We start from the raw sequence: 14,882 nt of genomic DNA, 5'->3' as shown, positions 1-14,882 counted from the left end.
CCCCACATTATGCAGTATAGTAGTCTCACATTTTGAATACTTCCCACACTGCTACTTGGAGCCATCCCTTCTGTAACTTCTGTAATTTTCTAACAAAAGTGAAAACCTGAGGGCTCTAGGAAATTACAACCAGCCAAGCATTATCATCTAATTACAGCTTGGAGTTTTTGTTGTTTCTACATCCCTGAGGCTCCTCAAAGGTGCAAGTTTCCACCTGTGCAGAGCTCATGGCAGGGTCAGGGCCTATCATGGGATTCACAGAGACATTTAGGCACCTAACTGCCATTGATTTTAATGGGAGTTGGGCACTAAAATATCTTTTGTGAGTCCATTCTTTATCCCTTATGGGAATGTCCTGTCGAATTTAATAGGATAGGAATGATCATCTAGTGGATTGTGCACTTGACTGGGACTCAGGAGATGTAGGTTTAGTTGCCAGTTTATACACACACTCACATTCCCTGTGTGACCATAGGCAAGTTACTTAACCTGTCCCTCAGTTTCAGTCCATCTGTAAAGTAAGAGCAATACCCAACACCGCCTAGCTCACAGGAATGTTGTGAGAAAAAAGTCTATTAATGATTGTGTGGGGCTCAGATATTAGTGATGGGGACCGTATAAGGTCTAGATAGAACATAAAAAGGTATTTTATACAGAATGATTCAACCAATCTGTAGAATTCTCTAACAGAGACATAGTTCTCTAATATATTCTATAGCATGGCATAAAAAAATCCAGAGGAAGGATCTAATTCTCTTTTATATTCAAAAGACTTTAAAGTCTTTTATAGAACCTTATATGATCTCTGCATAAGGATATCAGGTGAAATGAGATTGCACATAAAAAAGGTAGACCTTGCATAAAGAGAGAAAATTGGGGAAGCCCAGAAGTAGAGAGAAAATACAAGTTTGCATCTTCAAGGGATGCAAAATCACAGCAACTGTGTAATTAACAAGGTGCTAATCACGTAGGTGGCTGAAATAAAAAAGAAGCTAATTGGGAGTTCTATGTTGTGACTAGGAGAGCCTGAGGTGATAAATCATAAATCAAGTAAAGCTGCATTGGAAGGTTGCTTTGGTGGTTGTTTTAAGGAGCCTGTCATACTACTAATAGAAAATTAAGAGTTGTGAAAAGCAAAAACTATGGGATAACATCCAGGCAGATTCAAAAGAACTGGTACCAGAATAGTCATAGTGCAACCCAACTCTTCCAGGTAGCTTTGATTTTGGGTTGGTTTTTTTTTTTTGTTTGTTTGTTTTTGTTTTTGTTTTTTTCTGTGGTATTTCGTGCAATAATTAGTTAGATACTAAACTAAATTCAGTCCTGGTGTAAGTAAGTGTAACGGCACTGAAGTCTATCCTTGACTGTGTCTGAAAAGCAAGTTGAACCTTCAAAGTGCTATATAAATACTAAGTCACATTAATAGTCCCATTGTATTGCAGTAAGTGCTGGCAACAACGACACTATCAAATAACAAAGCTGAGCTCTGAAACACTTGAATGGGTACAAACTGAGGTATGGAGTACTAATTCCAGCTGTGAAAACTATGAGAATCATTTTGTGACGGGTTACCTGCCTCTCTGAGGTATCAGCTGATGTACTGGAGTCCCACAAAGCCTGCCCGTTCCACCAGCCTGGGCTCCCTCACCATGTCCTGCTGAGCCAGGCCCTCAAGCCTCATCTCGCACGCACACAGATAGGGACACACCCAGCTGCAGAAAGACATAGACACTGAAATCAGCTCTGCATGGGAAGAGTCCGCTAGGGGATGCACACCTCCTTTGGGATGCAAACCCAAAATTGTATTGTCTTGGGCTGCACAGAGAACTGTACAGCATAAGCTCACAAAAATCACCCCTTCCCTCCATGTGGAGGAAGATATGCACAGTTTATTAACTACTTTATTAACAAGTTTATTAACTACAAAGGATAGATTTTAAGTGATAAGGGATAGCAAACAGATCAAAGCAGATTACTAAGCAAACATGAAAATTAAGCTTAATGCACTAAAGAAATGGGCTACAAGTAGTAATTTTTTCACTCTAAATGTTGTTCTAAGCAGGTTGCAGAGTTTCTTGAAGACAAACTGCTCTTGCTTGCAGCTTAGAACTCCAGGTATTCCTTTCACAGCCCAGTCACCTTCTAGCGTGGGGCTAGTCCTTTCTTCCCCCGATTACTCATAGGTGTTTTCAGCAGTCATCTTAAGCAGGGATTCTATGAAGAACCCACCCTGATTCACTGATTACATGTGGTGGGACTCCTTTGTTTCCCAGTTTGATCCCCACTCCCTACTAGTGGAAAAATACTAGCAGTACAAGATGGAGGCGAGTACCAGGTGACATGATCACATGCCCCGGCAGTGTCAAAGCAGCCATAAGTCCTCAGGAAGGTGGGAGATTAGCATCTTCAAAATCCTATTGTTCTCCCTAATGACCCATTGACTGATCAGCCAGACTGATTGCATTTTGTCTTGCAGACATTCCCCAGGTGCAAACCCACTTGTTATTGTTACATAATCAATATTCCTAACTTCAGATACAGAAATGATACATGCATACATATAGGATAGTAATATTCAGTAAATCATAACCTTTCCAATGACCTCCCACGGACCATCTTGCATAAAACACATCTTAGGTGTGCCACATTCATATAATAAAATCTCTGTGAAGAATATGGGGTGTAGTGTCATGCACCTGTTTCATTTTTTTTTTTTTAATATTTAAGAACTGGAATCAGATCATCTGAAAAATAGAGACTAGACAACTACTTCAAAAGGAGAACAAATTTAGGAACATAGGATACGTTCGGTGGATTGGTTACTGTCTGTCCAGGACATAGCTTTGAATGCTACACTGACTGATTCTCATTTGCCTTCTTTTGTGTCACTTTGAAGGAGGAAAGAACTCTCTATCTGCAAAATATTATATGTTAATTAGCTTTAAATTCTGCTATTAGAACTTTCCTGAAATACCGAAGCTTTCAAAACCCTAAGATTCCAACTTGAATAAGATTAAAAGCTATTTGTGCTGTGGCCTGTAGTAACTGAAAGTTTGTAAATGCAGTTAAACAATGAGTATCAGAAGCTGATGGTCAGGATTAAGTACCTGGGTCAGCCATGTGAGGTTAGGCTGTTTTTGTACCCAATCAGAGATATATCCCCTTGGTCTCCCCCTTGATTTAGTCCCTCAGCCTCGTTGAGGTGAATCACCAGAACAATAAAGCCACTATGTTGCTTGAATCTCTGCTAGAGTGTTTTTTTTCCTATTAAATGTTTAAAGAGGTTTATTCATTTGAATGGTATTTGTTCAAGCAGGCTCCATAGTGTCACTTTAGATGTTGTGGGCTAGTGGGCAGAAATTATACTCCTTTCAAAGTAGTTGATATACTCCTCTAGTAGGTGTTTGTTTACAGGCTCCATTGAATTGTTAGCTAGCACCCTCTGGTGTCTGTAGATTGAAGAAAAACTTGATGAGAGTTTTCACTATTTCTAATTTACTTGTCTCTATTCTCTCGGTATTGCTTTTTCCCTTCATTGGAAAGAAGAGAAGACTAATAAAATAGAGTCAAAAATTACTACTGTCGAAGTTGGTCAAGATCAAGTAGCAGAATTACTGGGCTTGCTGATAACAGCAACCCCTTTAATTAGAAATCTGCCTTGTCTCTGTCGGTATGCTTTTTTTTAAATTGATACGCCTACACTCACTCACTTCCCATGATTTAATACAATGTAATTACAATGCCATTACTTCTTGGTAAACACATTTACATATTAAAATATCCCTCCCTGCAATACTATGACGGGCACTTTTAAATGCACAAAAGGCAGGAGAGCCATACTACTGGTCCCTAGAGACTACAGCCCACTAAAGGACACTATACTTTACCTGGAGTAAACTGCATACACACAATTCCAACTGAAGTCAATGACCTAGAGTGGGATGTTCAAAAGCCCCCAATGCTATCCTTACTCTGCTTTCACAAAGTCAGTGTGCTACTTCTGCAAATTCCAGTCAGGATGATGGCTCCTTGGGTGGGATAACAAACAGCTGCAGGGGATCAGGTCAAACCTAACTGAATATAGCAAGAGAGGTATTATACTCATTTTAAAGTGTCATACATGATGTTCCGTGTGTGATCTGACAAAGGAGTGAATGCCACTGCAAAACATACAAGAGTGAAATGTTACTAACACCCCAATGGCCATGTCTATGCTGGGGAGGAGGGGGATTTTTCACATGGAAGCCAACATGTTAACATGTACTAATTAATGTGTTAAAATCCAAGCGTGGACAAGGACATTTTAGTTGTAACATGTGTTCCCTGGTCAAGATAGCCCCTGCGGGGACCTGAGGGTTTACCTCAACCAACTAACTTGTTAAAACTACAACTTGTCTTGTCTACACTAGGGTTTTAACAAACATTTAAAAATGCACTTTCTTTTCCTAATGAAGACAAGGCCTGTGAATGAAGGTGATATCTCATTCAGTATGGACCTACATGGAAAATCCCAGAGGCACCTCACATTTTTACTCTTGATCTGGCCAACTGAGGTTAACAAGGTGATGTAATTATCTGCTCTAAAGTATCTTTCTTTTTCTAAATGACAATGATGAAAAAACTTACATATTTTTAGAAAGGATTCCAGTCTCTATTACAACAAAGAGAAAGTTTCATTGTCTCTCTCTTTCTCTCATATAAATAGAGGAAAGTGATATATAGTTTATAAAGGTTCCCTTCTGCTCTCCTGTGTAATATGTGCCCCAGAATTAAACTGGTGTGATGCATAAAAATGGTTTTCTGATACAGAGAAGTATTTTTAAGCAAGTTTTTCTTCAAAAAAAGAGAACTCACTCTTATGTTGCACTCTCATAAATTGGGATGGTATGTGCTAGTATTTTTAAACATGTTTTATTTATTTAATATATATGCATAACCTAATGTGTGTCCACACTCTCTCTGACATGCATGTACACACATGAAATAGTGCAAAGCCATTCATAAGCTTGGGTTGGGTTGTTTTTTTAATGTGCTTTTCAAGCACGTATTGTTCTACATTTTATCTCTGGGTAAAATGTGTGATGAAAGCCTTGCTAACAAGGATTCCTGAGAACTAATCCCAGTTCAAACACTGACTCATCCTTATTTTGAGAGAGAACTTCACTGTCACTTTACAGTACCTTGTTCCAATACATTACAGAGAATCGAGGTTATAAAGTAGAGTCCCTCAGCTAGACCAAATAATAAACTGCTTCAAGGAGGGGTTTACCGCTGACAAGGGGAGATCTGTAGAGTGCCCTAGCAGAATTTCACTTCCTGCCAGTATCTTCTAACAGGATTTCAAAGCTTACAACCTCCTCACACAAATGTTCAACACCATAATTAGAGCTAGACAAATAACTGATTTTTCAGTTTGCTGACCATTTAAAAATATTTTGTATTGAATGAAATGTTTAATTCAATCCAAAATGAAAAGTTTTTTACTTACTTTTGGAGGTTTCTTAAAGATTTTATTATTTTATAGTAAAATTGAAGGAAATTTGGTCATGTAAAAGTCATTCCAAATTGAAATATCTGTGTTTCATTTCAAAAATGTCAAAATAAAATGTTTATATTTATTTATTTATTTATTTACTGAAACTGTTTAGGTTGAATTGAATTGGGGGAAAAAAAGTTTTGGTCAAAAAAATCTCACCCAGTTCCAACTTTAATATAAAATATAACTGATTTGTGCAGCCTGAGATTTAAGTTCTTTCATTTTCCTCATTGCTTGTGAATGAGGAAAATCCTGCTTGTTGTCAGGATTTCAGAGACCAAGTCCTTTCCTGACTCCTCATCAAAAATATTTGCAGCAGGATTTAAATGACTGTGCTGAAGTATGCATAGTAAATCACAGAATCAAAGGACTGGAGGACCTCAAGAGGTCATCTAATCTAGTCCCTTGCACTCATGGCAGGACTAAGTATTATCCCTGACAGGTGTTTGTCTAACCTGCTTTTAAAAATCTCCAATGATGCTGATTCCACAGCCACCCCATGCAATTTATTCCAGTGCTTAACCACCCTGACAGTTGGGAAGTTTTTCCTAATGTCCAACTGAAACCTCCCTGGCTGCAATTTAAGCCCATTGCTTTTTGTCCTATTCTCAGAGGTTAAGAAGTACAATTCTTCTCCCTCCTCCTTGTAACCACCTTTTATGTACTTGAAAACAATTATCATGTCCCCTCTCAGTCTTCACTTTTCCAGACTAGACAAATCCAATTTTTTCAATCTGCCTTCACAGGTCATGTTTTCTAGACCTTTAATCATTTTTGTTGCTCTTCTCTGGACTTCCTCCAATTTGTCTACATGTTTTCTGAAATGTGGCACCCAGAACTGGACACAATACTCCAGTTGAGGCCTAATCAGCATGGAGTAGAGTGGAAGAATTACTTCTCGTGTCTTGCTTACAACACTCCTGCTAATACATCCCAGAATGATGTTCATTTTTTTTTTTGCAACAGTGTTGCACTGTTGACTCATATTTCGCTTATGGTCCACTATGAGCCCCAGATCCCTTTCCGCAGTACTCTTTCCTAGGCAGTCATTTCCCTTTTTATATGTGTGCAACTGATTGTTCCTTCCTAAGTGGAGTACTTTGCATTTGTCCTTATTGAATTTCATCCTATTTACTTCAGACCATTTCTCCAGTGTGTCCAGATCATTTTGGATTTTAATCCTATCCTCCAAAGCACTTGCAACCCCTCCTAGCTTTGTATCATCCGCAAACTTTATAAATGTACTCTCTATGCCGTTATCTAAATCATTGATGAAGATATTGAACAGAACTGGACCCAGAACTGATCCCTGCAGGACCCACCTCGTTATGCCCTTCTAGCATGACTGTGAATCACTGATAACTACTGTCTGGGAACGACTTTCCAACCAGTTATGCACCCACCTTATAGTAGGGCGTATTTCTAGGGCTTATTTCCCTAGTTTGTTTATGAGAAGGTCATGCAAAACAGTATCAAAAGCTTTACTAAAGTCAAGATATACCATGTCTACCGCTTCCCCCCATCCACAAGCTTGTTACCCTATCAAAGAAAGCTATCAGGTTGGTTTGACGCAATTTGTTCTTGACAAATCCATGCTGACTTATCACCTTATTATTTTCTAGATGTTTGCAAATTGATTGCTTAATTATTTGCTCCATTGTCTTTCCTGGTTACAGAATCTCAGGAGATTGCACTCATCTCACCATCCCTGCATGGTAACAATCAATCTGAAACTGAATAAAAATGAGTCTAGTAGTCATCTCCCAGATCCTTGAAAGTTGAGTATTTTGGTACACCTGTGGCTTTGTCCTGGTCTACACTGAGGGGGGATCGATCTAAATTACACCACTTCAGCTACATGAATAACCTGTCCCCTAATGGTTAGGGGGCGTACTTAACGTCAACGTACTTAAATTGAGTTACCGTGGTGTCTCTGCGGTTACTGCTGCCACTCCCCCATAGACTCTGCCTGGCCTCTCGTGGCGCTGGAGTACAGGAGTAGACCGGAGAGTGCTTGGGGGTCAATTTATTGCGTCTAGACTAGACGCGATAAATCGATCTCCGCTGGATCGATCGCTGCCCGCCAATCTGGCGGGTAGTGAAGACATACCCTTTGAAAGTGATGTAAGGCCCACCCTGGCCATCTCTTAAAAGGTCTTTTTCTGGCAAGGCCAGGATGATTTTATTGTTCTTATTAAGTAGTTTACGGTGCTTGGTGCTCCTGTTGGGGAGCAGGGGAAGCCCCCACAACACGAACCTACTTCTCAACAGGAGCGCCAGGTGGGAGGAGCAGGGCAAGTCTCTGCGCCCTGACCATGCTCCCCAGCAGGGTCAGTGAGGGAGGGGGGCAGGAGGGATTGCAGGCGGAAGGGGTGGAGAGGGGCCCCCACTTTCTCTGGCCCAGGGCCCGACAAACACCTAATCGGCCTCTGGCTGTGCGCATTATGCTAGTCACTCATTTTAGGGGGGCTGGGAATTAATTTTTCCCTCATCACCTTATTGGCTATGTGGAGTGGGATTTTTTCACCTTCCCCCATGGTGGATGTCAGGGAAGACCTATTATGATGATGAGAAAAGAAGGTTAGGCCATATGTTCCAACCATTTGTAAGTGTGGGGCAGATGTCCAAGGCAGGTACTCCATAGCAAAGGCATCCAGTGACCAGATAAATGGCCTAGTAAAAGAAGTAAAACAGAGGTGCTAGTTAAAGGAACAGAATGGGCTGGGGTTTCCTGTGATTGGTATGACAGGGAGCCATCCCCCCTTCCTTATAGCCCATCTTAATCCTCCTATGAGGGGCGTTGGATGGTAAGCCCTGGTTTGCCTAGTGGACCTGGATGATAAATGAAGGGGGTTGGTGGAAGTCCTCGGTAGTTGTTTGAATGAACATAGAGTTGCCTGCACTGTACACTTTTATCTGCCAGGTAGTCCCAGACGTCTAAAAATAAAGTTGCCGACTGATTAAATTAATATTAAGTGTATCCCATCCTTCTTTCAGCATAGCCGGACAACAGCTGGACTAATTGGTCTTTTTTCTTTGTGTGGAGATGAGTCTTTGAAGAAACTTACCATAAAAAAAAAGTGCCAGCTTTGTTTTTTCCTTCATTTTTCCTTTGTTTTGTCAAGTAACAACTACTTTTATATAGATACATAACATTAGCATATAAGCCATTTTTAACTCTAACTTGGAACAGCTTTTCTTACACTTTGTTAGTTTTCTTGATGGCATAATCTAGATTTCCAAAATGTAGCTTGGGGAAGTAACTTCAGGTTTTGAGAGTAGCAAGCATATGGGCATTGTTAAAGTGCAAAATGGTTGCCTGTTGATAGAGGCATTTGGGCTCTGGTTTGATTTATTTATCTGCTCACTGGGTAAGTATAGTGGTCTTTATTAAAAAGTCAGCATTTGCCTACATTTACCTTAGACTGGTCTGAGGTATTTCAAAATTTCCATCGGCCAACAACCATGGGCAAATTCTGACTATTTAAAATGATATATTTATAGTATGTGCTGTAATGGTCATAATAAAAAGTATGATCTAGGCTTTGATTTGAGCTACCTACTTGCCTATTCTTTTGCCTCTGGATATCATATGGCCACATTTTTAGGGGTTTGGAATTTCTTTTATATTTCAGTCTTGATAATAAAGAGAGCTACCATTTCTCTGTCTGCTCTTAACTTTGTGGTCCTGTTAGATGAGACCTTAAAAATGTAGGTCTTAAGTGCTCCGCATGATCATTAAAAATCTCATGACACGTTTTGTAAGAGATAGGGGTATGCCCCAAGGTCCTGGGCTAAAATTTCTCCTCTCACCACTGATATATTGTGCACAGCTGTCTGCCCACAACCATTAGGGGACAGGTCTGTCCCCACCCCAGCTGTCAGTCTGCCCACAACCAGTAGCAGAATTGCTTATATTCTTTGAAACTGCTTTTGCACTTTGTAACAAGGGTTTTTTCCCTGGTATTTCCCACCGGGCAATGTGTATGTTGTGCTAACTAATTTTATGGTATGTATTGGGGAATATTCCAATTCCTTATGTTACACTATCTTGACATCACACATAAGCAGTAGCCAAAATATTAGCGGGGATTGGGAGCCCTGGAAAGATTACTCACCTCTAACTCCTTAGTATCAGACGGTATGTTCTTGAGGAGGTGCTTGATGTTCCATTCATCCCTACTAAAAGAGACAACTTATGGTCTGTCTATGATTTTTTTCAGTCTGAAGTGCTGGTAGAACTACTTGGGTCTAGGCCAAATACTGTTTCTTAATGTTCTTAAGCCTCCAAGCCACAGACTTCATTGGGACTATGTTATACCAGTAAAATAAAAACCAGCAGGATCTTATTAAAGGGGATAAGGCAAAATGCCATGTTTATTGTGAATACAGAAAGAATCAGAGTAAGCAGTCAGTTATAGCTATAACATTCCATTCAATTTCACATTCATTCACACACACACAGGTTCTACAAGGTTGTTATCATAGTTACCAGCCTTAGAGTTGTTTGTGCCAACCCACCGGCCAGGTGGCCTGGACGCGAGAATGGAGTCAAGTCTTGTCAGATGCGCATCTGATGCTCCTGGAGGGTGGTTGCAGAACCAGACTCAAAGTACTCAGTCTTCAGAGACTGTCTTTATAGGGATTCATCCTCATTCAAATCTATAGGGTTTGCTTTGTCATGCTGCTCTCACGTTTGAAGTGATAATCAATCACTGTTCTCACGTTTGAAGTGATAGTTCATCATGCAGATGGCCCAACAGTGATGGCTTATTGTGTTCTTGTTCTTTGGCCCCTTTGTCCTTGGGGCAGTTGGGGGTGGATTCTGGTTTGCCCTACGGGGTCATCCAGTTATCTCCATCCTGCACATTTTGCAGCCTAATGTTCCTGGGTAGTTATTATTTATTAGACTGGCACTTCAACTTTTTAGTGACAGGTTTCAGAGGAACAGCCGTGTTAGTCTGTATTCGCAAAAAGAAAAGGAGTACTTGTGGCACCTTAGAGACTAACCAATTTATTTGAGCATGAGCTTTCGTGAGCCACAGCTCAAGTGAGCTGTGGCTCACGAAAGCTCATGCTCAAATAAATTGGTTAGTCTCTAAGGTGCCACAAGTACTCCTTAACTTTTTAGTAGTCATTCAAACAGACATTTACAATCACACCCTATTTCACTTAACATAAATATTCTACAATCATTAGGGCATGACAGACTCCAATGAATCTATCCATGCCACTTGTCACACATGAAAAGAAAACAAGCAAGATAGGAATGTAAAAGTGGAGGAACAACAAATCGTGTTCCTGAGTTTAGAAAAAAACGTTTGTAACATGGTTGTTATCTTATCACTTTTAGGACAAACTCTTTGTCTCTGAATGTTTTTCTACAATTAGCACAGACCTTGAAAACTGGCAGGCCTGTTTCAATTAGCACAAACAGCAGGATGAGAGAGCAAGCTGAGAGACATATTTCTTTCTAATGGTCAGGCCAAATCCAGGGTCTGTTCTGAAATCATTCTTTCTTACATTTTCCACAATATAAAAGTATTCATTATTACTTTTAATGCAACAACTATTCTAGGAAACATGAGTGACTACTTTTCTTTGCAAGAGTCCATATGCTGTAACACCCAGTTTCATCTTACTACAGGCATAGAAGGGCCAAAGTGAGGGGAAGAGAATGTGGGGGCTTCCATTTATATCTTATTAGGGAAGCCCCAAAACTGCAAGGCAATATTGTGAGCACTGGTCAGGAACTTTATTATTTATCTGGCACCCAAAAGTGTGCCCCAGGTGCCTCACATACCAAATAAGACACCGTCCATGCCTTGCAAAACTTAGTCCCACTAGTAATAAGCAGTCCTAGTCATTTCAAGTGGACGAGTCATGAAGTGATGCATATAAGGGAGGTGGCGGATCTTGGCTCTTTCAGTCGGGAAAATCATAATTTCAGGCTACATACAAGGAGGTATGAATAAAACAATTCTGCTTCCAGGAGGTAAAATTGATGGAAGATTTTCAGCTTTTTTTTGCAGCATGTGGTGAGTTTTAGCAATCCATATCATAATTATTCTGGCCAGGGATTAGGGCAGGTGCTCTGTGGTGATACATAGGGAAGCACAGATTGAATACAATTAATCTGTGTGCCAGATAAAACTATGGGATCTGGTCTATTTTTCAGTAAAGAATCCCATCAAATATTTGTTACCAAGTTCTGCCTCTTCTGTATCACAAATAACACAGAAGCATTAATTTATTCTACTGCCATGAAATGTCCATAATTCTACCCCTCGCACACACACAACTGTGACTCATAGTTTAAAAATACTTTTTGATGTAAAAAGTCATTGATGGTTGTTGCTGACAATGATTATTTGTCACAGTGATTATTTGTTTTTTTTTCTCTCTCTCTCTCTCATTGCTCCCCGGGTAGCCTTGGCTCCACTCCCAGGGCCTCACCTCCTGTGATTTTTGTTTTGTTTTGTTTTGTGTTCTTAAATGTAGGTGGTCTGGCTCAGTGCCTCCTTCTCCACCACGTATGCCACAGAAGTGAGGAGTTTGTGTCTAGTCTCAGCTCTATGAGCAGACAAAATCACTCTTCTACAGAGAGCTTAATAATGCATTTGTGTCTGTTGAAAGGGAGAAGCTGTGATTTGGAGGGTGTGTGGGAAAGCCCACCAATAATCTATGTAGTGTTAAAACCCTTGAGATGTGTTAAGTGGCAGTGTAGTCAGCTGTGGTTGTTGGGGTTTTTTTTTGTGTGTGTTTGTTTTTTACAGAGCCACTTGGCAAATCATTCTGCTTACAATCCAAAATTGTGTGTAGTAGGTGCATGTGTAAAGGCATAAGCCAGAAAGCAAGATTCTCTGTCTCCAAGCCACAGTCCATTTGTGAATGGAAATAGTTTGAAAGAGCTGGCTGGAACAGCCAGTGCTAAAACTTTGGAGGCCTTTTTTGCCAAGAGAAGCAGGAGCAAAAAAATGTGTGTTAGCTTTTTAACCTATGAACAGAAACTAGGGTTGTCAGGTGTTCGGTTTTCTACTGGAAAGTCTGGTAAAAAAGGGGACCTGACCGCGTCTGGTCAATAGTCCGGTTACCTGAGTAACTGTCCACAATCAGCTTCCATTCCACCGCCGGGAGACCGGGAAGTGCAGCTGCTGCTGGAGCTGGAGGACCACTCAGCAGCTGCCCGGCTCTGGCAGAGAGAGGTGCCAGCACCTGTGGGAGGGATCTTGAAACGCAGGGTGTTCTGAGGAGCAAGGTCGACGGCTGCGCTCGCCGCCCGGGTACCTTTTGCAACCTCCTTGTGCCGTACCCCAGATGTGCTGACCCTTGTCCTGTCTCAGTCACCCCTCCTTCCATCCCTGATGTCCTGCTCGGGGGGGGGGGAGGGGGAGGGATGTGGAGAACAGTGAGTGACCTGGGGGTGGGCAAGGGGTGCGGCCTTGAAGGAAGAGGCAGAGCAGGGGCAAGGCCTCAGGGGGAAGAGGTGGAGCAGGAGGCAGGGGAGGTTCTGGTGCTCAATGTCCAATTTTTCACAAATTAGAAGGTTGGCCAGCCTAACAGAAACCTGTGTGAGATCAAGTAGCATTTAAAAGCTATGATCACTCACATCACTATTTTATTGCTGAAATAAACTGCTAGCTGAAGTGAAACACTTTAATAGAGATGAGAACTAGATTATTACAATTCTGTTGTATTTCATTTTTTTATTTCTCCGGCTGAGTTTGCTGGCAAACTTTTTTCCCAAACTAGAAAGGTTGTTCCTGTACAGCATATCTATTTGAAATTCTCCTTGAGACAGAATGCTTTAGTTCTTCCTTGTGATGTGTGAAGTTGAGCAGCATCTCTTTTGAAGTAGCTCTGAATAAAGAGAAGCAAGGCTGTAGTCAGAGCCTTAAACATAGAAAGATAAAAGTACAATCAGGTTGCACTTTTGTGGGCAGTCAGATGTCCAGCATGGGGATTCATCAGAATACTTGTTCTTTCATTAAAACATGTCTGACTTTTGGGCGCCAACTGAGGTAATGCAGCTCCTCTATGAGACAATTACAATTTTAGTGATAACTTTCTGTTTTTACACACTCATAACTTTCTGGAAAATTCTCCTTTTGAGATACTCGTTTTTTCATGCTTGACCTCTGACCAGTTCTTTCAGCTTAATTCTTTCCGGTGGGTTTGAGTTCTGGCACTGTGGGGAAAAAACACTCTTTCCACATTTTATTAAAAAGAAAACACTTATCTATCTTTTCAGAAAACTTGAAAGGTTGGATTTTGAAAAGTAGAAGTTACCATGTAAGTAGAGGAGTACATCCATGCACAACTTTACAAAAATTGTTTGGCTACAAAAGTTTTATGACTGAAATGTGCAGTAGTAAATGTTAGCTTTCTTCAAACCTTAAGTGAGAGGATCTTCTGCATGTCTGCATTATTTCATAACTGTAGAGTATAAGTGTATTCTAATGTTTTAAGCTGTTAGGTCACCTTAATAACATGAGCCACCTCTAGTCCTTAAAGTAGCTTCGTGATGCCAATTAACCTTTTTTTCTTTTATAGCCAAATCAAAACAGGGAAACTAAATTTTTAAAAAGAAATTTGATCTTTCAACACTAAAGCTACACAGTTGAAACAATAATAAAAAATAGTTAAGATTCCTTTAGCAAGATCCATCTTAGGAACATTGCATTTGTCTGTCCCTTCCTATTATTCTTATTTAAGAAATTCTATGAGCCTGATTTTAAAGGTGTGCTGTTCACCTGCAGCTCCCACTAACTTCAGTGGGAGCTGCCAGTGCTCAGCATCTCTGAAAATTAGGCCTTACGTGCTCACTGTGGTCAAGTTGATGTTGCCTTTTGAATCTTAGGAGCAGATTCTGACACTCTAACTCAGATTGAGTTAGACCTTACTCCTTGAGTAGTCCCATTGGTACCAATTGGGTTACTTGAAAAGTAATATATTACTGAGTAACAAGAGTAAGGGTGGCAGAATTTGGCCCTTAAAGCTAAATACATGCTAAATCTTTGCATTAAAGTTATAGATCATAATTGTATATAGAACTTTACAAAACCTTATGGATTATTTCCGAACTGTAAAAAAGAGTTGAAGTCGGAGTCTAGAACGGGGAAGCAGGAAGTCCTGAGTTCTGTTCTTGGCTTCGACATTGATTCCTTACCTGATATTGGGCAAGTCAACCTTCTCTGCTTCCCATTTCCCAATTTATAAAACATGGCTGATAATTCCTACCTCATATTCTTGTTGTTTTACAAACATTGATCTTCACCAGATATTGTAAACGCTAAGCGTTACTACAAGAAAGAAAACCCAATTACCTATGAATTTCGATTGTTAA

This window comes from Caretta caretta, chromosome 4 (assembly GCF_965140235.1).
Source record: "Caretta caretta isolate rCarCar2 chromosome 4, rCarCar1.hap1, whole genome shotgun sequence".
NCBI lineage: Eukaryota > Metazoa > Chordata > Testudines > Cheloniidae > Caretta > Caretta caretta.
Note: the sequence above shows the minus strand (reverse complement) of the source record.